General features: G+C 42.2%; 1 long non-coding RNA gene across 1 annotated transcript in view; it reads left to right on the forward strand.

Moving 5' to 3' along the window:
- Positions 1-24,150, forward strand: part of LOC139999002 (uncharacterized) — a 46,061-nt gene extending 21,911 nt beyond the window's left edge. Inside the window, exons 2-4 of the long non-coding RNA XR_011803950.1 lie at positions 3,887-4,032; positions 23,176-23,379; positions 23,725-24,150. This is a non-coding gene — a long non-coding RNA (uncharacterized lncRNA). The remainder of the gene's footprint in view (positions 1-3,886; positions 4,033-23,175; positions 23,380-23,724) is intronic.
- Positions 24,151-24,485: the final 335 nt, after the last annotated feature.

The raw sequence follows: 24,485 nt of genomic DNA on the forward strand, positions 1-24,485 counted from the left end.
CAAGGCTCTGGAATCTAAGGTGTTAGAGGATGGGGATTATTCCCATTATGGAAGAGGAGGATCAGACCAGACAGATATTGCAAAGTCATAGTATATTACTAAATGGGACTGATATGTTAATGAAAATATCAGTTGTTGGCTCTTGCAGACTTCTGTATGCTGTTGTACCTGGAACCTGTATCCACAGGGTGAGACGTGCAGCTGTGAAATGGTTGTGCTGTTCTTCAGGAAGAAGTGCTGTAGGCTGGATTGAAGTGTCCTCTTTCCTCATTCTGACCTACAAGCTACCCTAAAAATGACGGTCACTTTGACTTCTGAAGTCAAAAACGAAGTTTTGACACTGTTGCTCTCTTTGGAGAAGACCAGCTATAAAAGAAAACTCAGTAAAATCTTTGGCATCCCGGAAACTGCAGTTGTATCTGCACTTTGCAGTGTTGTGTAAAGTACTAGCTCTCGTCGAGCTTGCACATCCTCACTGGCACAAAACAAGCAGCAGGCTAGTGAGGGTTTGAGGGTTTATTTTCTTCCCAGCCCACGGCCCAGCTCCCAGCACAGCTTGGGTTGGTGCTACGTGTAGGTAGCTGTGTTGGTTGCCTTCACCACAGTAACATCTCATGTATGAGGACTTAACTCTCATGACTCTCGTTGACCTTAATAAAGTTAGTGGTCTTAACTGTACCTGTAGGGAGTGATGCTACAGAGAAAAATGAATTAGCTTAAATCTAGGCTATGAATATACAACTGGGTGGGCTCATACAAGAAAGAAAAAAATAAAACTTGTGGGCTGAAGGGAGCTGGGGGGGGTTGGCAGCTACTGGGCGGGAATAAATTAACAAGAGCTTAATATTTAAGAACATACAGGCATCTACCTGGAGAAAAAAAAAAAAACAAAAACACTGTCTTTAGAAATTAAGTTCTGCATACTTCTGTGGGAGAAAAAAAAAAAAAACAAAAAACAAAAAAAAAAAAACAACAAACAAACAAACAAAAAAAACACCCTCGTTTAAGCCAACCAAGTGGAAAAGCTTTGGAGTTTGCCCTGTAGAAAGCACAAACCCAGCTGAATTCTTTCTGCACAAGAGAAAGCTTGGTGCAAACAAGGGGTCATGAAAATACCCACTCCATCTGTGACCTGACGTGCTCTCTGCATGCCACAAGGTATTTCGAAATGCCATAAATACAAGAAGTATCTGACAAAAAAGATCTTTCTGTAAAACAATGCAAGCCTTGGATGTTGCTAATTCAAAGGGGATATGTAAATGCTCAGGCATTTGTCAGAGAGCTATGACTCTATTTAGTGTTCTCTACTGGGAAATTCAGAGGATCTTGACAACGTAATTTTTAATTAAAAAGTACTTTTTGGAAACTTTAACCTTGCACATCTCACCACAGCTGAATATGATGTGTGTATTCTCTCAAATGAAAATAAGTATCTTTCCAGAATCCATAACATTAACAACCTCAAGGGGTATTATTTATATCAACAGCAAGCCTCATTCTGCTTTTGCTTGCCTTGGGGAGACATCAAAAATTAATTAACTTAACCTGGAGATTACCACATCGTACTCATAGCTATAGCATGCGAATGTATTAACCAACTAGACTAACATCTGTTGTGTGGGGCTCTTTCTTCCTTTTGTCTGTTCCTTCCAAATAAATCTTTTTTTTTTTTTTTTTTTTTTTTTTTAATACAGTTTTCAGAGAATAAAAAGCTGCATTTTATTCCTTTTAATAGATTTTGCTTTGACGACTGCTTTGTAAAATGAAAACCCAATGACAGCAAAACAGAACAGCAACAGCCGAAGTGCAGCTTTTCTTCTTTGTCCTTCCCTGTTTAATATTTCCTGCCTCTTCCAGTTCATGCACAGAATAGCAAAACATACCTTTTTTTTTTTTCTTTTCTGTTTTTCTTCTATCTACCGCTGCTTGTGCTAGATCAGCTGTCCATGGAGCTGTGCTGAGAGCTAGGGCAGAGGACTGAGCAGCTTGAATCAGTTTGCCTTGCAGCATGGGCATGGCTGCAGTTACTTAAAATACCCAGGAGGCGAAGCAGGAACAGTTGTTAATCCTGCCACCAGCCATTCTCTCATAGAGCTCTTTCATTCTATGGGATCATGGAAGAGATGTTTTTGTGCTATCCTATACAGAGACACTTCCTAATGACAATGGCTCGCAGTGAGTTTGAAGCACAAGGTCACCGTCTTCATGCTGAGCAGGGTTTATGCCCGTGGGACTGTGGCTGTCACCGTGGCACATGAGGGCCGTTCACTGGCAGCACGCTGGGGTTTGTCTGTAAGGGCTGACTGCCTGACAACCAAGGGTTTTAAATCCTTCTGTTTGCACTTGTTCAAGGTATCAGTGATCAGTAACTCATACGAGGGCTTTACCAGGAGTTTTATCTATAATCTGAAGGAATCGTTTGCACCAGCCTCTGTTGTGGGTCTGAGATCGTTCATGGAGTAGCCTGACTCAGTCGGACCAGGAGTAAGCTGACTTGTTCTCATCTTGCTTGGTGAGCGAACAGACCAGAGGAATGGGATGCTAACACCAGACCGCAGATCCCCTCTAAATGTACCTCAGTACCTCAGACCACAGAATAGCACATGTCTGTGCGGGTACCAGTTATAACTATCACCACAGGCTAACCTGCAGCAGGATAATCTACAATTACCATCCACTTGTGCTCACTTAGCCCAGATAACAAATGTTCTGGCATTGGCACTGGTGGGGGTGCTCTGTGCTCTGCCTAGGTCCCAGCCCAGCCATCCCCAGCCTACGAGGACCCCAGATGGTTCCCATGAGCACAGCTGGGCTGTAGTGAGCGGCACTGATCTGCCGGGAGTTGCTGAGCAGAGATCTCTGCAGGCTGATTCACTGTCTGCAGGCGATCTGTGGTTGGGTAACTGGATCTTGCTGCCGCCTGCCTTGCTGGCTGAAGCTGCTCTGGGAGTCCTTGCAGGATGCTCACGCGTCCTTTAGGGAAGATCTTCTTTAATATTAAAATAAACAGATGGCTTGGTGGTTTCTGATATCATAAGTATTCTTTCCTGTGAACTAATATTACAGTTATTAGTGGGTTTATGGCCATTCAAAGAGTTCTTTTATTCCATTCTCCTTTTTCATCCCACAGACATGCTGGTTTTCTAGTGTCTGTTCTACACGTGTAAAGAACATTGCTCTCCCTGTGGTTCTCGACGATGCGTTAATCTGTTCCTAATGTGATTTCAGGGTCATCATGTGGGGCTGAGATGTGTCTGTTTGGGGATGTGCTGATCATACGTCTGTGTTAAGAACTCTGTTGACAGCTATAGGCTGCTGGATGTTCTGAGCGCATCTTTAGGCATGAAAGCATACTGCCAATGTAAAGATAAGGTCAGGTTGTAGGTTACCATGAAACAGAGGTGCCAGGAACCCTTCCTTGCAGGCATCTCAGGAAGAAACTTGCTGCTGGGCACTTTTTTTTTTTTTCCTTCTTAACAATTGCTTGAACAGAGGGAGAAATTAGGGCTGGGGTGAGAATGGTCCATGACCATCTAAATTCATGCAATTGCAGTTGATGAGGCTTTTTTTTGGTTTGATTAAAACAAAACATTAGGAAGTGCTATGGGATTGCAACACAGGCTGGACACATTGGCAGAGTCTTGTCTATTAATTTGGGAATCCTGAAAACCTTGCTGTACTACCAGACTGCAGAATCAGGATACACCCTGTATCAGAGTAAATTTATGGATTTAGGGTCTGTTCCTTTCGAAGCAAATTGTGGGCAGATCACTGCTCCAGATGCCAGAAGCCACTGACTGGCCACATTCCCACAGTACAGCCCAGATTTCTGCTGTGTATGTGACTCTAACACAAAGTTATTGCTTTTTGTATGTTTTTTTTACAGTTCAAGATGGTGGGAGCAGTGTGTGAACTGTGTTGCAGCCCATCGAAATGGTGTTTTCTTTCTCTTTCATCTCTTACGAGCACAAAATGCTGTATGCCTTGGAACATGCCATGAATGCATGCTGGGAGTTCCTGGAGGTGCGTAAGGTAAGGAAATCAGCCTCGTGCAGTTTTACTTGGGTTACCCAGTAGGTCCTGGAACTTGGTTTTCTCAGAACAGAGTCTTCGTGTTGTCCTGAATGCTGCTCAATGTTACAGGTCAAAATCATGCATGAGAGAGAGGTAACAGCTGAGCGTTACTGGCTGTAACCACCAGTGTTTGAACCCCTGCACTTTTCCTGCTGTATTCAGCACTACAGGCAGTCTGTGAGACTACAGGGGAATTCCTTGAGGGGAGATTTATGTTTTGCCTTGGGGTACTTTTTGGGCTTATAAGATAAAACCAGATGCTGGATGTCTGTATAGCATAGTACAATGGCATGCAAAGATGTTTGCCCACAGTTTAGTAGGAGGTAACGAAATTAGCATATCATTCCACAGCCCAACTAGCATATCATTCCACTTGCATTATTTTCTTTCTCTGAGGCTGACTGACACAGCTGTACTGAGCTAGCTGGTAGATTTTGCTTGGGAAGGATGCACGGCATTGTATAAAACAATCTTCCTGTTAATCAGCACCTTGCAACATTTTTTATTTTCTGTACTTTCTGGAAACTTGTCTTCTGTACTTGGCTGCAGCCGTTGTATCACACCACTTTATACCCATCTCTCTCCAGCTGCGTTTTTCCCCAGATTGTTCTGCTTTTCAAAGCACGCTTTCAGTCACTAGTTTCTCAAGTTTGTCAGTCCTGATCTCTGCTCGTAGCAGCCCACCTGCTTAGAAATGCAGCTGCCTTTAGGAATACCTGCTGCCCTCACTGAGTAACTTCCCTGCAGACAGACAGTCCTCTGGGGATCATCAGTAAGCCTCTCAAAATGTTGGAGGAATATCAGATTCTCATGTTCTCTTTTATGAAATACCCTCCTACTAGACGGAGAAATAAACACTTCCCTTACAAGCAATGTATTCATTATTTGTGCCTTCTAGGGGCTCCTTCTACTGATACCTGCCTCTGAGACACACAAATCATTAGTTTAATTTCATATGTGTGTTTTCTACTCTTCTGTTTTCAGGGCAGTGAAGATGTTGGCATTTATCCAGTCAACCTCCCATTAACAGTACAGTTATTTTGCTACAGCTCTCCTGAATGCAGTATCTGTTCATTTGTTCACATATTAGATTATGGTAATGTAAAAAATACTCCTTTAACCTTGCTTCAGTCAGGACTCCGAAGAATAGTCTGCTTCATGGGTGGTGCTTCAGGCAGTTAATTAACCAAGGCATAAACGATATTATTTACCTACACTGTCTTTTTGTGTCTGCCAATAATGTTTAATGTTTCAAAATTAAATTGGCCAGAGGAATGGAAGAATGCGCTCAGTGGCTTATTATCCTCTAATAAGACATTCCATCGTTTCACAAATTCATACTGTTCCTGATTCTTCATCTTGCACCACTTCTAAGCCAGAGAAGCAACACGCCATGTGTTGCAGAACAGATGAACAGGCACCAGCACTATCAAAAGCCTAGATGGTGGTGCCCTAGCTCAGGGCAGGTAGTCTGCACCTCCTGGGGTAGGGGAACACTGCCAAGTTTGTACCTTAAGAGAAAATCTCTTTTCAGTCCTAAACCTGGCAAGCCTTGACACGTGATCAAGACTACTGCTGATACATTAGAACAACTAGTAAAGCCACGGTACCATCTTTGAGAACTATTCTACTCTGACCAGTTGGAAACAGCTGGAAATAGAGCATGTGATTTAGCAGAAGGAAACAAAACTTTGCGTGAGCTGCTAAATGTCATGCTCACTCACAAACTCCTAGAGGCAGCCCTGAAGCATGAGAGGTAATTTGCTGTCTGAAGGAAAATTCTGAAAGCAAATCAGGAAGACTTTTAGCAAAGCTGTATGAATTTGTCCCCACCTTTTTCCTTGTATCAGCATTAGGGAAAGTAGGTACATAACCAGGCAGTACCTTTTCTTTGCAATGAAGTGCAAGATGGGTATTTGTGAGAGAGTCTCTCTTTCACGTTCGTTCTGTGAAGTTGAGAACTGCTGATGTAGTGGAACTCTGATCTGTAAGTATCAAAGCTTCCTTTAGAATTCACATTCTAAAAGAGTAGTCCTCACGAGTCTTATCCAGGTTTAACCCTGCAGAAAAATCTGGAGGATTTCCTTCCTGCATAGTATGATCCTATAAAAGTTGATTGGTGTCTACCTCAGACATTGGATTGTTCAGTCCTAGGGTAGGATATCAAATTTGCCAGCCTTTAAGAATTTCCCACATTCAGTGGTCTTGTACAGCTAAGGAACCATCATTCATTTGTCAAGTTCACTTGACATCTTTAGAAAAGGCAAATTTGCCAGCGTGGCTTTCAGAAGTTCCAGTGGTCAGTAAAGATGTCTTAACATGGATAAAAAAGAAGCCAAACTCAATTTATTTTAAATCCTAAGATTAGACTTCTTAGAAACAAGTAGCAGATATTCCATTTCAACAGAACAACATCAACAAAAAACCAGCTGAAGTGGAGGGATGCTAGACTGCAGCCCAAGAGCACAGTATTAAATTCCTGGTGCAGGCTGTCACTTCTTGTGCAACCCTAGGTAAGTAGCTGTAGATCAGGAATGTATTTTGTGCTTATATATTAATTAGGTTAATATTTCTCTCCCTGACAAAAGTGTTTGGGGAAGAGAAATGCAGTCTTTTAGGGGCAGGTGGAGGGAGTATCTTTTGCTCTTGGAGTCCAGCAGTGAATTAATTGTCCTTTATTCAGAATAACTGTAAAAACTGATGAAGTTCATTGTGAAAAGGGGAAAAAATGCTCTAACAATAGTGAAAGTCTTCAAAGTGACAGGCAGCATGGCAGTCTGGTCAAAGACATAACAATGATTGCGTCTGGGTACTACAGTAAGCACCATTTAGCCCACTTCTGAGGAACCTACAAAAAACCTCCCAGTTATATATGATATGTCAAGTGTGGCCCCAAACCAAAGGCATCTGTACAACTGCTGACCTCATTATTTGGCATCCTCCCGGTGTCTTACTGTGGAGGCCAGTCTCCCAGAGCACGTAAACTGGGTGCCTTGCCACATTTCCATCCCTGAGACTGCAGTCTCCTTGTCTTAGCTATCACTTGCAACTATCTCAGTCTCTCAGTATGTTCAAAAGAGAATTAAAGGGAGATGGAGCAGGGGGAGGAAATCCGTTTCAATTTAGAAACCATCTGGGCACCACAAATTCTATTAGAAAAAGATCCTGGAAAAGGGAGTTTTCAAACTGAAATAAACAGTTTCTTCTTGAATATCCATTTGGAATGTGTCAGTTTAGCTGAAGAGGCTTTCAGACTGCTCTCCACTTACAGCTTGCCAAGGCCGTGGGTGAAAGGGCAGCTTGGGAAAAAGATTCTTTGAGTTTGCTCGCTAACAGCACTGCAGAAATAATTGGTTGCGAATGATGCATAAGCTTTGACAAGGCCTGAGGATCATCCATCATCTGATATGGGGAGTCACTGTGCACAAGGTCAGGTTAGTGCAGAGCCAAGATGAAACTAAGTGCTGAATGTGCTGTAGTGTCCCTAAAAAAAAAAAAAAAAACTTCTCAGGGTTAACTGAGTGCTCTCTTGAAGGCACCTAAAAGTCTGACTGGAACTTAAGTTATAACAAAAAAAAAAAAAAAAAAAATGACCTATGGTAGGAGTGCTTATAAACCCCCAGGTACTGCAGAACAAATTTTTGTGGAGTTTCTGGACAAAAGTCAGACTGAAAGAGCAGACCACCCACACCATACCACCCCCCCCTCCAAAAAAAAAAAAAAGATAATTCTTCATCATGTGGTTTTTTTTTTTTTTTTTTAATCCTCTTTTCTATATTTTCAAATATAAATGAATATATTTAATTAATGCAGAACAGCACTTGACATTTTAAAAAGTTGACTTGGCCTAACATGCAGGCTTTTTTGAAGACTATAAGATCAAGAAATTCATTAATATTTCTACTCTTTGCATTGATTTTTTTCTATAGAAAGAGTGTATAATTTATTTAACATTTTCAACAAGCAATAAGGAGAGATCAAGGCAGAAAGACAGGGCACCATTTCCCATTCAGTTTTAGAAAATAAATAAATAATTAGATGTATCTTCTCTGGCAGCAAAGCTCATTGAAGAAATTTCAAATTGCGTGCTATGCTTTACTGCCCTCAGTAGCGCTGAGGCAACTGTCCACACGTGGTTCTGAACAAGATTGCTGAAGTGATCTAGCCTAAAAATAATTTTGTTTAGGGATTTTTTTCAGCCAGGTCAGTGTGTGGCTTTGGAGGGAGTGGTACCGACACACTGGGAGGGGACTGAGGGTGACAGCAGCGTTTCCTGCACTGTCCAGAACAAAACTCATCATCAGACAGCGCTGGAACCTTGAAATTCTCAGGCAGCTCTGAAGAATTGATCTCTTAGAACCTTGTCAAAACACAGTGGACTGCACCTCATATTTGCAATGGTGACATCTTCTTTTTCCTTATCCTTGAAGTAGTGATATAGTTTGGAGGGGTACATTCAGCCAGATCTCCAGTGTGAAAACGAAGGATGGGATAATGATTTCTTAATCTGTGCTCAGTAGTACCTGATTTATCATTAAACTGTCTCCTTGAAAACAAGAAGTATGTTCATGGAGCGCTTACAGCAGGAAGGAAAAGTATTGGATTGTCTCAGAGGTTGGGGAATAACTAGCAACAGTCTGACCCAGCATCTTCGCAGTCACCTTCAGATCGCTTCCCTGGTTACAGAAGTCCCATCTTTCTGGTCTTTCTGTTTTGTTTTAAGAATCAGTGTTAAAACATCTAAATGCTCATTCTGGAGTTTTTAAGAATACAAAATGCTAATGAAGTATTTCACTCTGGAAGGAAATCCAGGAGTGAATTACAGCATGGGTAACATCCTCGACAAAAGTTCTCTGGGCGAATGGAGAAACATAGTGGGTAGACTCACTGGTTAAGTATTCTGCTGCTGTCGTCTCACATAATTTGTTCATGTTTGGTATCCTCAAAAATGCATAAGGGAATTAGGCCTGCAGATTCCATCAGGATTCAGTAGGACTTGGTTACGCTACTTCCATGGGCTGTTTTGTAAACAAAACCCATTACAGTCACCTTTGTTCTTCAGCACATGCTTGTGGCTCTCGTCACTGCTGAGGAAACGTGATCTTGTACGGATGCCACTATCTGACTTCTGCTTTGGCATACTGTGACAGCTTGCTATGCTGCATTTAGTATATGGATTGTACGGTAACATGTTATTGATATACTAACCCCATGGGAATTTTCTGTTATTTTTCACACTAGGTCTTGAAAGCTTCACTGTGATGTTCCTTTCATGCTTCTGAAACTCACTTGTTTTCTTCCACCGCCCCACAAGACAGTTATGCTGTAGCAAGAGCAGGCAGGCTGCCTCAGAGTCACAGATCATGGGAAACCATCGCTTAAGAGGCACTGCAACCTGCTTACTAAGCAGAGCAGCGCTACAGCTAATACTCAGCAGGCTCCATGACCTGTCCTGCTCTTGACCTAAGATACCAAAAGCCCAGGCCTGGGTTGTCTCAGACGCTGCAGGCAGCCCAGCAGCTTGCAGCTGTGCTCCTCTGACCAGCTCAGGGTCAAGCCCTCAAGCACAGCAAGGAAAACATGATGATGGCAGGCCACTAGCACCGAGGCTGTTCCCTGTAGAGATAAGGGAGCATCTATTTTTGGTCCCTTTCAGGTCTCAGTGTAAGATCCCAGTTTGAAAAGGTTTCTCCAGGGCAATGTACCCATCTGCAAGTGCTGTGGGCTACCACAGAAAAGACAGTAAAGAGGAAGAAATATGCTTAGGAATTGTGAGGGTATCAGGGCCCTGAGGGCACTCATAGCCTTGACAGCACTGACCAGCCCTGGTGGCCTCTGCCCTCTCCATGGCCTCAGGAGGTCAGTTAACACTCAACCCATGGGACTTTGTTCCTAGCTCGAGCTGAGCTGTAGGATTCCTGGTCTCCAGCTCAGACACAGCCATGCTGAGGCATGGACCCCATAGATCCGTATCCTGACCCATGAAGTGATTTCCTGGCTTGGTTTCAAATCTGCCTTATCACTATGGACCTGTCTGTGATCTCTGGGGCTGTCTGACCCTAACCACCACCAATGAACCTAGCGCTGACTCACCAGTTTGTACTTGCTTCTGGCTTGGCCTTGAACCTGCTTCATTGCTATACATTTGTCTGAGGATAGGGACTTTTCCTTGAACCTGGCTTCCACCCCCTGGTCTGCCCTGCTCACCTTGTTCAGGACCTGGTGAGGCCTCTGTCCTGCGGGTCCCAGGATTGCTGCCAGCTCCCCAGCCCTTTGGAAGCAGCTGACACTGCTGCACCCTGGCAGAGAGACCATGAAAGCATTTGGATATCTATGCCTGCATGCTCATGAGCTTGTTGGACTTAAACTTATGAAGTGTATCCATTCAGTGTCTGTGGTAGCAGGGAAGCATCCTTGGTGATCCAACTGATTCCTCTCAGATGCATGCTGCTAAAATGCACATGAACAGGAGTCACGTATTGAAGGTAAAGTCTGAGACCTAGGACAATCTAGAGAATTAGTGTACTGTAGTGTGCTTACCACTGAGAAGTATGCCTTTAAATGTCTGTGTTTGATAAATCCTTCTTGTGAGATGTTGGGGATTTGGGAATTATTCTTCTGATTTTTCTTAGAAAGCAAAAACTCTTAGGAATGGACTGGTGGAAGCTGTTTTTTCTTTTAGCCTTATTCATGTTCCTAAGCTGATTAAATGAAGCTTTGGTTAATGTGTGTCATGTCTCAACATGATGAGAATGAAGTGTTTCATGAGGTTCAGGAGCCAGGGCAGACTTCTGGTTATATCATAAGAACTCAGATTACACTTCAAAGGCAGCTTACCTCTTTCTTGCTAGTTGTTTTTGCCAATTGTGTCCTCTTAAATCATTTCTGTTGGTAGGTACCATGACCCAAGTTCCAGAAGGGATTTGGGAATGCAGAATTAAGTGCTGCAGTTCTGTATGAACACTGCATGGAAAGTCTTTGATGCTTCAGATATTAGAAGGAGGGAAAAGAATCATAGAATCATCATGGACTCAATCAGGTTGGAAAAGACCTCTAAGATCATCTTGTCCAACTTTTAACCTAGTACTGAAGTCCACCACTAATCCATGCTACTAAGCTCTACATCTCCATGTTTCCTGGAAACCACCAGGGATGGTGACTCTAGGGGCAGCCTGTTCCACTGCTGCACAGTTCTTTCGGTGAAGAAATTTCTCCTAATATCCAACCTAAACCTCCGCTGGTGCAACATGAGGCCATTTTCCCTCATCTTATCACTTGATGCTTTGGAGAAGAGCCCGATCCCCACCTCACTACAGCCTCCTACAAGGTAATTGTACAGCACAGTAAGGTCTCCCATGAGGCTCCTTTTCTGCAGCTTTTCTTCAGCCACTCCTCATGAGACCTGTTTTCCAGACCCTTCATCAGCTTCGTTGCCCTTCTCTGGACATGCTCCAGCATCTTGAGGAAAAACAAACAAACAAACACCCAAAAAAAACCTCTAAGTAGGGCGCTATTACCTTCAATAAGGCAAGAAAAACTGAGGACAGATTGTATTTTACATCTCATCCCCTTCCATATCTAGAAAGAAGGTCTTTTCCAATGAAAGTGAGCTGGTGTTCTTCTTTTTTTTTTTTTTTTTTTTGTGTGTGTTTGTGCGTGTGTGTGTTGTTCTCTTCTTAAATAAAATTGTCCTTGGATTAGTCAGTGCAATCAAGATGCAATTTCCTTTTCCAACCACAAGGCAACATGTCACCCTCACTCCCTTGTTTGCCTAACTGAAGAACTGTAAATGTTGGCTTCAAAGTGGAGCAGCTTTAGGTAGAAATGAAGGAAAAGATTCCTTGCCCCTCTACTGTAGAGTAGCTTCCTGTATCAGGCACTATCCTGAGGTGTGAGCACGACTTTCAGACTACTAAAATGGAGAAATTAAATCTGTGAATAGAGGTGAAACTAAACTCATTAAGTTTTCTCCTTTCAGTACAAAATAGTTTAAGTCTTCATGATTTATCATGCAGGAAGGAATGAAACAATAGAATAGAAACTAAAAACCATGATTCATTGTTTCCCCCCCCCCCAAAAAAAAAAAAAAAAAAAAAAAAGAATAATTATTTTAGATAAAGGACTTGGCAGAAAGATGATACATGGTTTAATCTGGAAAGCGTGTCATTATTTAGTTCTAGTTATCTCCCAAATACTGCGTAAAAATTCTAGCCACCTAGCAAGTTATGGACAAAGCAGTTTGCCCAGTTCTGAAGGTCGCTTTGTGATATGCGGTTGGCCTGTGTGAGTCGCAGGATTTTCTGTAAAAGAACTCCATTTCTGCTAAATAGATTTTGTACAAAACAGCTTGTTTTTGCCAAACTGACCTGTTTTTCAAAATCACAACCAAAATAAAAACCCTGGAATTGCGAGCCTATACCCAATTCTGTAAGAATATTTTGCACATGCTTAATGTGGATATGTATCTGCTAAAGAAATGGGGTGAAACCAACAGCTTAATTTTAAAAGGCCACCAAACAATTGCTGGCTCCCTTTAGTGTTCATATGTTGTTTCCTTGTAACAAAATCATTAAAACCATCTCTCGTTTTATTAGTACTTCCATATAGTGTGTGTACAGAGCTCTCTTGTCTGACAGGAAGAATCTTCTAAGGCCAAATTAAGATGCTTGCTTTGTCTGTGAAAGAGTTGGGATCCAGTTTTTCTGTTTTAAGTACTTGGAGGGAGAAGACGCTCTCAGAATCCTCTGATCCAGCCATATATCACATGCACGTTGCAGTTGCCTTGTGACAAATTCAAACCTCACTACTGTTTTTCAAGGCCCGATTCTCCATTTATACTGGCTTTATGTAGTAATTTCACTAGGATTATTCCTGATTTAAACTGCCATTTTGAGGGGACAACCAAGACGCTGATATTTAGCTAGCTAAATAGACACACATGGGGAGAGAAGAAAGAGGCCTGAATGGATGCCTACAGAAACATGGAAACCAAAACTCCATTATATGCTCGTGACAGACCACATTGCCATTACCTCACCTGACAGTGCATCAAAACTTTTACCAGTCAGAACAAATAACCCTAAAATGAGGTTATAATGCTTTGCTATTTTTGAAATCTTTTATCTAAGAAACGTAAAGCTGAAGGAATTCTTTTCTGGAAGACTCGTAATTGCTAGAGTGGTTTGCATTGTGTGTATTTCCCCCAAATCATTTTCATATGAGTATTGGAATGCACTGCAAAATCCCTCTACTTGCCTTTGGGGATGTTCCAATACTCCTCCAGAAAGTCTAAAGTTTTAGGGATTTTCTGGGATTATTTGACTTCAACTGGAACGTGCCTTGCTTGTACTGCAGACTGAAGAGAAATGAAGTCAGCGTGTTTCTCCAGAAGCTGAGCCTGTGTGTATAAACACAGCACTTCCACTGGTAACTCTTTGTTGGAGAAGACTGTAAGCGTGTCTTTGTGCACAAGAGAGGCCTCTTTGTCGTTCAGGTTAACAGGTCATTATCACGATACAGAAAAATTAATAAAGCACAAAGAAACAAGAAAGAAAGAACACTTCTTTGCCTAAACAGAAGCAGTTCAATGGCCATGGTTTTCCTGCAGACAAGTATATCCTTGTCAGAGCTGGGTTACAAAATGGAAAAAAGTGGGAGAAGGTCCCAAGGGAAAAATGTGTGGGAGGAAAATAAAGGTCATCATGCTGGGAGGACTATGACAATGTATGAGACAACTGAGGAGAACTTGTCCTGGGCTGCCAAGAGCCAGTTTGGGAACAGACCTGTATGGAAGCTGATGTGAACCCAGCATCTTTAAGCAAGATGAGGTCTAATGCCATGCAGATTGCTTCACTGGTGCAGCAAGCAGCATCTTAAAATCCTCATACAGAGGGAACAGCTAGGATGAATTATAAAAGCTTACTAAAAGGTCTTTTTATATGCATTAAAAAATCACAATTGAAACCTTCTGAAATAGATGGAAACATCCGTTTAAAATCTTGCTACTGCAGGGTTCTCTGGTCTGAAAATGAGGAGAGTAAATTCAGGTACAAAGAAAAAATTATCTTCTTTCCTTAGCAATAGATTGTTACAAGACCAATTCTGACAGCATATTCGTATTTCACCTGAATGGCTGAAGTTTTCACCTGTTATCCCAACATAAATATTGTAGAAGCACTGAAGTTTTGAAAGCCTTTTAAAGCCTTTTATCTGAGCTGTATCTACTCTTTTTCTATTTATTGTATTAAAAACTAGCCAGTAAGCTTCTGTCTTTCTAGGTTTTGTGGTTATAAAGTTTACCAAAAAAGTGTCTGTTGCATTTTTTCAGTCACTGGGAAATCTAAGCATTTCTAGGTGCTTGTAGCAATTGTTTGGAGCCACTGAGCAAACCACGTGTTTCCTTTCCCCCCACAACATGCTTGTTTTACTGCTGGCAGGTACAGTAAGACTTAAAGAATTTTAGGATTGCCTTTGTGCTGTACCTCATTCTTCTACTGTTCGCTTACATGGGGCTTTAGGTACGACCAGCTGTGCCATACATTCTTTAAGACTCTTTGTTGTATTTAACACTTTTTAAAAGATTTTTTTTTTTTATAAGCAATGCCAAAAGCTATGAACGCAAATGAATTCTTAACAGGAATGCTGTTCATGTGGCAGCCTAATTGTTAACAAGCAGTGATGACCTACTATCATAGTAACACTGATTATTCATTTCAAGAGGACCAAGGACCTTAGATTTTTTGGCCTTTTGCACAAATGGCTGGTATGAAGAAGCACTCTGGTATCACCTGAAGTCACTGTCAATGGTCGCTGAGCTGCAGGTCAGTTCCCAAAGTCAATAAGTGAGACTTCATTACAAATTCATATCTTTTGAGGACATACAGACTTACGAAGGCTATCGTTGAAATAAGACCTAAAATAGGATCAAAAAAGTTTCATTTGGAAATGCTGCACTGGATTGTGCGTCCTCATCAGCACACTCCTGGATTCCACTCTTGTGAGGATGACGTTTTCTGGTCTGGATAATTTAGATAAAATAGGAATAGCCCAGCCTTCTGAAAAGGCTGAGGACTGGTAAGCACTAGGAGCTGAATGTTCGTCTTCACAGCAGTAGCACTCCCAATGACATTAATGGTAACTGCAGGCAGCAGTAGGCACACGGGGAGTTTGCTTTCTACAGAAGCCTTCAGCTGCAGCCTGTGCGAATTTCACCAGCATAGGATTTATCTTGGAACAAAGGTAATGGGATGTAGCTTGTTGTCTACTCTTGTTAGGCATACTGCTTTTCTTGAGAAGAAACTAAAGAAATGAAGAAAACAAATCCAATGGACTTTTGTTTGTTTTACTGAATCGGTTGCATAAAGTCTGGCGCAAGCAAGCATTTACTACAGGGTATTTTGCCAAGTTTAAGATCCTCTTCCTAGATGCGCCATGTTTCCAATGCATTTCAGAGGGGGGATTCCTTCCTGCTAATCCTTTTTATAATATTTACTCAGGGGAAGCAGTGTCTTTTCCACACAGTGATCCAAATTCACTGCCTGCGTAAATTCACAGAAGCCAATGCAATTGAATTGCCAACGAATATGGGCTCCCCATCCTTCCAAGGCTGAAATAAAATGCCCTACTAGTAGGAGACCGTATGAGAAAGAGTTCAACCTATGACCACTAAAGATAGAGTCAGCTTGACAAACTTGCCAATTTTTTGACTGTTAGTACCATCCACTATGTTATTAAGCACGTTGTCTTTCTATGTCTCCATTTGTCATTGAGACCACTGCCCCTTCCGAAGTAGTGCTGGCATCCCAGCTGTTCCTCCTCCCACAGAGGCACTGAGACCTGACCTGAAAGTAGGTTTCTTGGCTATTGCAAGCATGAGAAAATAACCCTGCCAGCATAGAAAATGAGTATGTTTGCATTGGGGTTTTATTCTAGGTTTTATTTCTGCATACAAAGAAATGAATTAAAAAGTAACTGGCAAGTAACGTGACCAACAAACTGCTTGAGCTTCATTTAATATTTTGAAGAGTTTTAACTCTGAGTGTGAGAGAACACAAAGACATGTTTTCTCTAAATCTTCAGAGCAAACACAGAGTATCTCCGATGGAAAGTATCAATCTAAGAATTGTTCCCTGGAGAACATTTAAGACTTGCTTGCATTGACATCATGGAAATTGTCTGGGGATGCAGTGATCAGAGGTCAGAGGGGCTGATTTTTGTGAGGAAGCATTTTGGAATTCTGTTTTTGGAAAGCTAACGAGAGCTGGCTAAGTATGAACATCAATTTTAATTCAGAGTGCTCTCAGAAACAATTGGAGCAAGTAGGCCTCTTTGGGCTCTTGACTTATTTTTTGATGATGATTATTTGAAATGCTGTGCACTATCTGTGGAAGGCTACAGTTTAACTAACATGATTAGTCAAAGTTTACTAAACAGGAAATTGTACACAAACATGCTACAAAGGCATGCCAGGAGGCCATGCAATGTGATGGTCGTATCGGCTCTCGGTTTTGCAGCAGATCCATATTTCAGACACTGAAATGCTTAAAGGAGCTCAGAATTGCTTTCAAACAGTAACAAGTGTAAGTCTCAGTTCCAGATTCACCTACAAGGGTGACAGTGTACCAAATCTGACTGTGTAGTAAGCTCTTGCAGTGTCCTAACCCTGAGGTTAGAGTCTGTGCAGAATGATGGGACGTGTGGCTTTGATGCTCTTCAGGCACAGCACCGCACTGTTGTACAACTTGGAGTTGTTCTCTAACCATTGATTAGAAATAATCACATATTCCGTGCTTCAAAACCACGCAAGACAGAGTTCTTTGCCTTTGCTGTTCCCAGGCTTTCCAAGGATGGGCACCGCACCATTGAGCTTTGTCATTTGAATCCCCTTTGTGCATCTTCTCTTCTGCTTTGCAGAGGCCATGCATGAGCTCAGTGAAAGAGCAGTTAATCAAACTGCAGCCTCACTCTCCTGATGGGCATCTTTCGTTTCTTCCCACTGTGCCTGAAGGAAAAAAATGTTAAAGCTAGAAGCTTTAGGAGTTGTCTAAGAGACCTACCTACACAACTGCCATTTACTTCAGTGTCTGTAGCGTGGCAAAGTCCCACCACTACATGTATTTTTTGAGTTATTTTTACGTGAGTGTGTTTAAAGTTGAAAGGCTAAACTTCCTGAAGTTGGGAGAAGTCAGAATCAAAGCTCCTGAGTAACTTGAACTTGGTCCCTCTCTCTGTGTGCATCATGAGACAGTGTCAGAAACCATGGGTAGTTTTCTCCCCATGTGACTCAGAGCTGCCCATGATGAGGATGAGCAACTGCTCTCCTTGTTGTTTAGACCAGTTGCACGCTTTATTTACTGGATAATATTCAAGTCCATTCTCAGTTTTTTTTTTCCTCCTGTTGCACCCATTACTACTGCATTTTGGTATTTTAAAAGCCCTCTTATATTCATTTCCATTGCACTTGGATATGATGGGATTGATGGGGATATGGGGACACAGCATGTAAGTAATCCCTAACTTTCGGATGCTTACTGAGATATCCCTAATGCTTGTTTTTTCTTCAGAGCATTTAGCAGTATAGAGCACATTATTTCTTCCCAGCTCCCACTGAGTTCAGCTGCAGCTGCGAGTACTTAGTGCTTCTGCATATCAGGCTCCTGGGGCCTGGGTCAAAGAAAGAATGTGTAGGTGGCCACCTGTGAAAAGCCTGGATGAAATGATTTAGCTTCGTGTGATGGCGAGCTTGGTGGTAGAAGCTGATACCAAGTCTTAAGTCTGTATCCAATAACCAGGGCTATGAGATCATCTTTTCTTTTCTAGCAAACCCTTCCTCATGTAGCATGCGACTTTTTCTAGGGATGAAGTTGGAGCCCTACAGTTTCTATTGTTCTGCAGCTCTAATTCACTGCAGAGCATGGGTGCTTTTTTAACATAAATGAAGTAACTCATAACAGGAGGGGGATAGTGTGTGGTTATGGCAGAGCCAGAAGAGGCTCAGAATAGCTTTGAAGGAGGTAACCTGGTGAAGCATAGGAAATGGAAAGGTACACCTCCTCAGTAGGAGTTGCTGAGTGGAAAGGAGGAAAGATTTCTGAAATTCTTATCTGTGTTGGTTTTCTTCCAGCATATATTTGTTAGAAATATATTGCTTCCCCCCAATCTGTCTCCTTCCTGAGGGATGGAAACCCAAAAGGGATACAGAGTGGTCACCTCTGATACTAATTCACAAGGAGGCCTCTTACAGCTCCTGCAGTCCTGCTCTGCATTTTCCCTGGGCTCTAGGGACATCCGTGGCAGATTTGTTGTGTTACGAGAGTTCTGCAGCCTTTGTGCTTTTTCCCCATGCTCCTGGGAAAAAAAAAAAAAAAAAAAAAAAAAAGAGTCTACCTCTCCATCTCACTACGAGCAGTGGAGAAAGCTTCATTTTTTCATGTAGGGTTCATTGATGCTTAGAGATACAGGGCTCTGGGGGCATTTACTGGACCTTTGGCCACCTTTCCTGAGAAACAGAAAAGCAAAAGCCAGCGTACACAGCTTTTGCACTTCTCTGCTTTCCTGGCTATGAATACAGCTCTTTCTCGCCACCAAAAGCCATAAGGAGACACAGAAGTGTTTTTCACTGAGGACAGTGAAACCCTGAGGTAGCACTGAGAATACTCGTAATGACACCAGCTTCTGGAGTTATAAAGTCCAGAAGCTTGCTCAGAGAAGCCATTTTGTTCATTCCCTCTATCAGAGTTTTGAGAAAATCTTGCTCTAGAATGGATGGCTTCTGACAGTCAGTCAGCCAGAGGGTTGGTAAGGGGAGGAGAAGCAGCTCCCTTTATTTGCAACAGATTATGGATAAGAAATGTCCCTATAAATTTTCTCATAACCACTTTGGCATGTTGTCTGTTTTCTCATGGTTTAATCTTTTGAGCTAAATGTAGGACACAGAAACTGTCTGCAGATGAGCTAAGAAGGCTGTTTTCATTTAAGATGGTTCAAGAAGCCTATTCCTAAGACCACACTCAGTTACTGCAGTTGTAAGAAGTCAGGTCAGCAATTTCTGCTTCAGCCAACACCAAATCTCAAGGATTCCTTCTTCTGCAAAGTCATAGCCAGAACAAGGTAAATTTGATGCTTCCTCGGGAAGGCCTATAGGTACTGCTGGGGCGTTCTGGTCATCCACTTTAAGAATCTTCTCCAAAGTTTGAACTAATGTTCATTTGAAGTGTCCACTTCCAAGTGGCTTGTGAATAAGCTTTTTTGACTTTTTTCTTATATTCTTGACCAGAAAGGAGCACCGTGAGTCATCCCAGGATTTAGTTTGTGGACTTTGGATACAAAAGCAAAACAAAACAAAACAAAACAAAACAAAACAAAAACAGACAACAAAGAAAAAGCACTGACTTTGGTTGTGTGCCTTGAAACATTTGGTTCCACCTGTCTCCTGCCAGCCACCCTGCTGAACTCTACAACAGTGTGCCCAGGTTACTTTGCTGTTTGTTCTTTGGATTTTTTTATTCCAGACACCTAAGCCTGTGACTAACAGGCCCCTTTCTTCAGTGTTTGGCTCTGCTGGAGTTTTGACCCCTTCCTAGGAAAGCAATGTCCCAATTATTTTAAGAGAGAGAAGTAGATGTGGAAACTGATTAGAAGGAAAACATGAGGGATGGGATAGCAGAACCTGAACCTCTTCAGGGAACCTCTTCATTTTGGGGTTTAAAACTTTCAGTTGATAGAAATCACAATTAGGCAAGATCAGACTAAAAATATTGTGCATTGTTCTAACAACGAAGCAATTAATCTGTTTAATAGCCTACCAGTTAGTGTGGTTGATTGTCTCACTGATAACTCTAAATCAAAACCAGACGTGTCTGCTACAGATCTGCTGTAACTAAAGCAGCAATTAAATCGTGGGCAGATGAGCAATCACAGCATTGCTTTCAGCCACATCTGTGGCTCACCTTTTACCCTCAGACATTCCCTGGTTCAAAAGCAAGGCAACAACAGCAAATGGAGGAAAGTTTTGTTGGTTTTTCACTCAGGTAGCCTCAAAGGTGCCAACCTGGTGCAGGGCTGGACAAGCTCAGCCTGCTTTCTGAAAGGGTTGATCACTGGGTCTGAACAAAAGATTGCTGAGGCTGCAAGGCTCAGTTCTGTGCTGGCCTAGAGGCAACCTCTTCTGTACCAATTAATAAGAGTTAATGTTCTTTTCTAAGACTTTTACTGAAGTGTTTGAGGTGACATGGACATTTCCACAAAAGCAGCACAGTGTAGACCTTCAAGTTACTCCTTTATAGCAAAGAAATTGTTTTCAAATCCATTGTGTGGTTACCTAGAGTTGAAAGATTGTGTTGTAGTCTGTGTCCCTCCTGCAGTCCATTCCTTCCACAAACAATGTGTATTTGTTGGAGGTAATACTGCAATGGAGAATTTAGTCTCCAAAGAGTACTTCACAAGCACACACAGATCTCCAAATCACAGACATAATGTTTGCACAGCTGCTTTGCTAACCAGGTAATCCAGCCACATTTGCAGGCAAAACCTTTCTAGTTTGCTTATGCCTATATCTGGGTGCCCAAAATACCTAACTTCACAAGTGGTCAGATCTGTTGGTGAAACCTGTAACATTTGGATGCTGATCCAAGCTGGAAGGTGATGCAGTCTGGTAGAATACCTCTGGTTTCAGCTGAAAAAGTCAGGTAATACCAGTGACTTTTATGACTTTCCTATATGGATCATATAGTTTCCATGTGAAAATGGAGGTAGACTTAGGGTTAAGACCTCCTTACAGCTCCTGTCCTTTGTAAGCTTTGGGGAAATCATCTATCTCAGCCTTATTTGTTTTTCATTCCTTCCCCATGCCCTTGGTTTTGGGTCCCCCACCCTCCCCACCCCTGCCATGTTTAGACTTTAAGATGTTTAAAAGCACCTATTTGGCTGTCACATACATTTTACGCTACCTACTACACCAAGGCTTGTTCTTAACTGAGTTTCTGGATACTGCTGAACACAGCTGTAGGGTCTGCAAAGGTTGAGTCTATAAATTCTGAGGAAACTGATAGGGCAAATGTCTCTGGTTCCCCAGAGATGCTGGGAGATATTTATCTTTTGGTTATTTGCAAGATTTCTAAGCTATTCTGTTTTCATCAGTACCCAAGGATGCGAATAGCTGGAATAATTGGAATAAAGCTCATTTCTAGTCAGAACCAAGTCACAGGGAGATATTACCCAACACGTTCCTTTGCGTAGGAGCTTGAATCCATTCCATTATTTTGTCAGCCAGTATTTATGGTCTTCTAACCTCTTCCCCATGGCAGTTGGCTAAAGTTTTAAAGCAATTACAAGTCTGGGATGATGTTTGTCAGTTTTCAGAGGGAGTAATTAAGTGCTAACATTCAAAAACAATTCACTTTCTCTGCCTGAAAGGGTCCACTGGGAGAAGACCCTTTTCCCTGGGTTGAATTGTTCTTACAGTGTAACTGCCAGAACTAGTCTGGGTGCAGCTCTGAGATGGAAAGAACCTATTTTACCCAACTTCTGTCTCATGTTTTCTTCTAGAGTCTTTCACAGGGGATCCAGATTTCCCCATAAATTTCTACCTAACCTCAGATACACCCTGTTCTGAAATGGCAATCATAACGCTGCATTCTGCGATGTGTCCAAACGTCTTTGCCCAATCTGTCCCACAACTGGTCTTCACCCTCCCTGCTGGGCAGATGGCAGTATTCCTAAATTTATCCCAAGTTTTTAGGTTGGGGTAAAAAATACATGTTCACCTCTACATTTTAGAAGTCATTTGGGTAATGCATTCATGAGAGCTTTATTGGTTTTAGATGGCTAGAAAGTGTGTTAGAAGCAATTTATTACTTTTAATCTGCTAGCTTTCACATTTCACTTTTTAAATCACCTTTTCTTTCTCCTAACTTTTCTTCTCTGTAAGCAGACCCTACAGAAAGAAACCATTACTTCATTGTGCTTTAAAAGCGGCATCGGTCTGTTCATTCCAGGAAGCCTTAAGATCAAAGCTCTCTCCATCCCAAAGCACAGGTCTAACTAGCCACAGAACATCTTTTATCTTTCTCTCATAGTTCTGTATTATTAAAATTGATATGAAATCCACAACTGAACAATTCCTTCTCTTATTTCCTTAAGGCATCTACTATGCATTTCTCAGAAGCATTGGAGTGACTTCTGGGGTAGAGACCGGCTTAAATTGGGCATCTGCATTCAGGGTTTAGACATGGTTTGGATTTAATTTTTAGCACCTCTTTGTGACAGTCCGGGATGATGGCAGTAAGAGAGCTAGTGGGTACTACTGCCACCTTCAGCCCTTGTGAATCAAATTGTTCCTCTTTCTGACATCACCGTATCATGGCCCTGGGAAAGAAGCTAAGCATGATTGTAGGGTGGGAGAAATGCTCTGAAAGAAAAATTACATTGGTTTGAGGTTAAATCTGTGGTTGTAGTCCAAAGATACCCTAAGACTGACTGTCCTTCATAGCAAGCCATCGAGGGGGAAAGCTCACACAGAAATCTGGCAGACAGGAAAACCTTGAGATAGCCTGTGATAACCAGACCAAAAAATAAGGGAGTGGAGTTGATGGAACCTGGCCTGGAAATATACAATTTTCAAGTAACATATGATTTCAATAGGTCACTTCTCCTTTGCTGTTTTTTTTTTTTTTTTTTTTTTTTTAATGCCTGCTTATCCAGCACTATAGAGTCTGTTCTATGTTCATACGTTATAAACAACTTATCCTCCATCCTGAAACAATCCTGCAAAAAGTAAGCCCCCAAAACACTCTACAGATACACAACTTCCATCTATAGATTAATGCTTTAGCACCAAACTGCCAGGCCAGACCACCATGCCTGGCAGCTGGGAAGCACATTGGGAAGTTTTGTGTTCTCTCTTAGTGCCTCTCTCCTCCCCTGTGGTGTCATCCCTTTAGTTTCACATCTGGACTCCAGAGCACCTCTGGGTGCCTGCTTGGATGCCACCAAGAAACACATTTTTCATAGCTTTATTGAAAACTGCTTCAATATACTTCAAGTGAGGAGGTGGTGTTTTACAGTGGAGCTGACAGCTTCACACCTTTTTTGATGTTTTTCTAGCCTGCACAGGCTTTGTTCGTGACCGATGAGTGCCCTAGGTTTTGTGCTGAGGATGAAGAACTCCAGTTCCAGAGCTCCCAATGAAGACTGCAAGCAGGGGAGTCCTTGTCTGCCTAAGTGCCCGGCATTTGCCCCGCTACGTGCTCTGTTTCTTCCTGCTTGTCCACACAAGCGAATCCCCCCAGCAGCCCTCATGCATTTCAGGTAAGGAACAGCATGAACAAGAGATGATGTCACGTTATTCAGCCCTTCATGGAGCTTTAAAAGGCTGGAAGAGACACTGTATGAGTAATGAATTGTTGAAAAGGTTCATGTCAAGAGGCCACTGCCGCTGCTGCAGGACGTGCCAATGACTCAAAGAAAAGGCAAATGTCTGATTGCTCTGAGCGAGCAGTGACTCATTAACATCTGCCTTTTTCTATTTATACGTGTGAATTCTCTCATTGACTTGCAGATTTTCCTTTCCATTCTTTTTTACAGTAAAACTATTACTATTTTAGGCCTTATACAGACAACTTTTTCCCCTGCCCTCTTCCACTTCTTCCCCAGGAAGGCTTTGCTGCTGAAACTTCCCTTCACGAGGACTGCAGCTCTCAAAGCCAGTCCGTCTGGAACCGGTGGCGTCAGGAGATCCTTCAGTGCCAAAGTGCAGAGCATTTCACAGACAGTTTTGCTAAGAGGATGATGGAGTACAGGAATTCTGGAAGAGGCAGATCCAAAGTGAACAAGAGCTTCTATATGACCGCTCTTGTCCCACTTCCTGGGATGTCTTCCTTGGGAAGGAGGTTTCCCATCGTTACACTCCTCTCCATACCACTGGTGTGTCTAACCCAGTGCACTGCTGATTTTGTCAGTTTGGTCAGATCTATCTTTAGCTCCTACCTCTGCGTAAGTTTGTCTTTTTTCCTGTTAATACATCAAAACACTCTCCATCTGATTCACATTAAAGCCTGCAATTTGCTGCTCATGTTCTTAGCTGCCAGCAGGGTGCTGGTGGATTTCTTTAATTACAGTCTTGGGTATATGCAGTTGTGCTGTGGCATTTTCTGCTTCCAAGAAATGCTGTGTCTAGATGCTGGCAATGTCTCAGAGGTGAGGGTACGCTGACAAGGCAGCGTTCTTCCTCTCGCCCTGTGCCATTGTGGCCCAAACTCTGGTGACCGTTTCCCAGAAATGGAGCGACTCAGTTTGGGAAAGGGTGTGGGACATACTCTTAAGGACAAGTTCAAAATAAGGTGGTTTGTTTAGACTTGTTAATGCTAATGGTTGTCATGAAATGGGCAACAAGGGTTTAGAGGATAAAACTGAAG

This window comes from Anas platyrhynchos, chromosome 18 (assembly GCF_047663525.1).
Source record: "Anas platyrhynchos isolate ZD024472 breed Pekin duck chromosome 18, IASCAAS_PekinDuck_T2T, whole genome shotgun sequence".
Classification (NCBI taxonomy): Eukaryota; Metazoa; Chordata; class Aves; order Anseriformes; family Anatidae; genus Anas; species Anas platyrhynchos.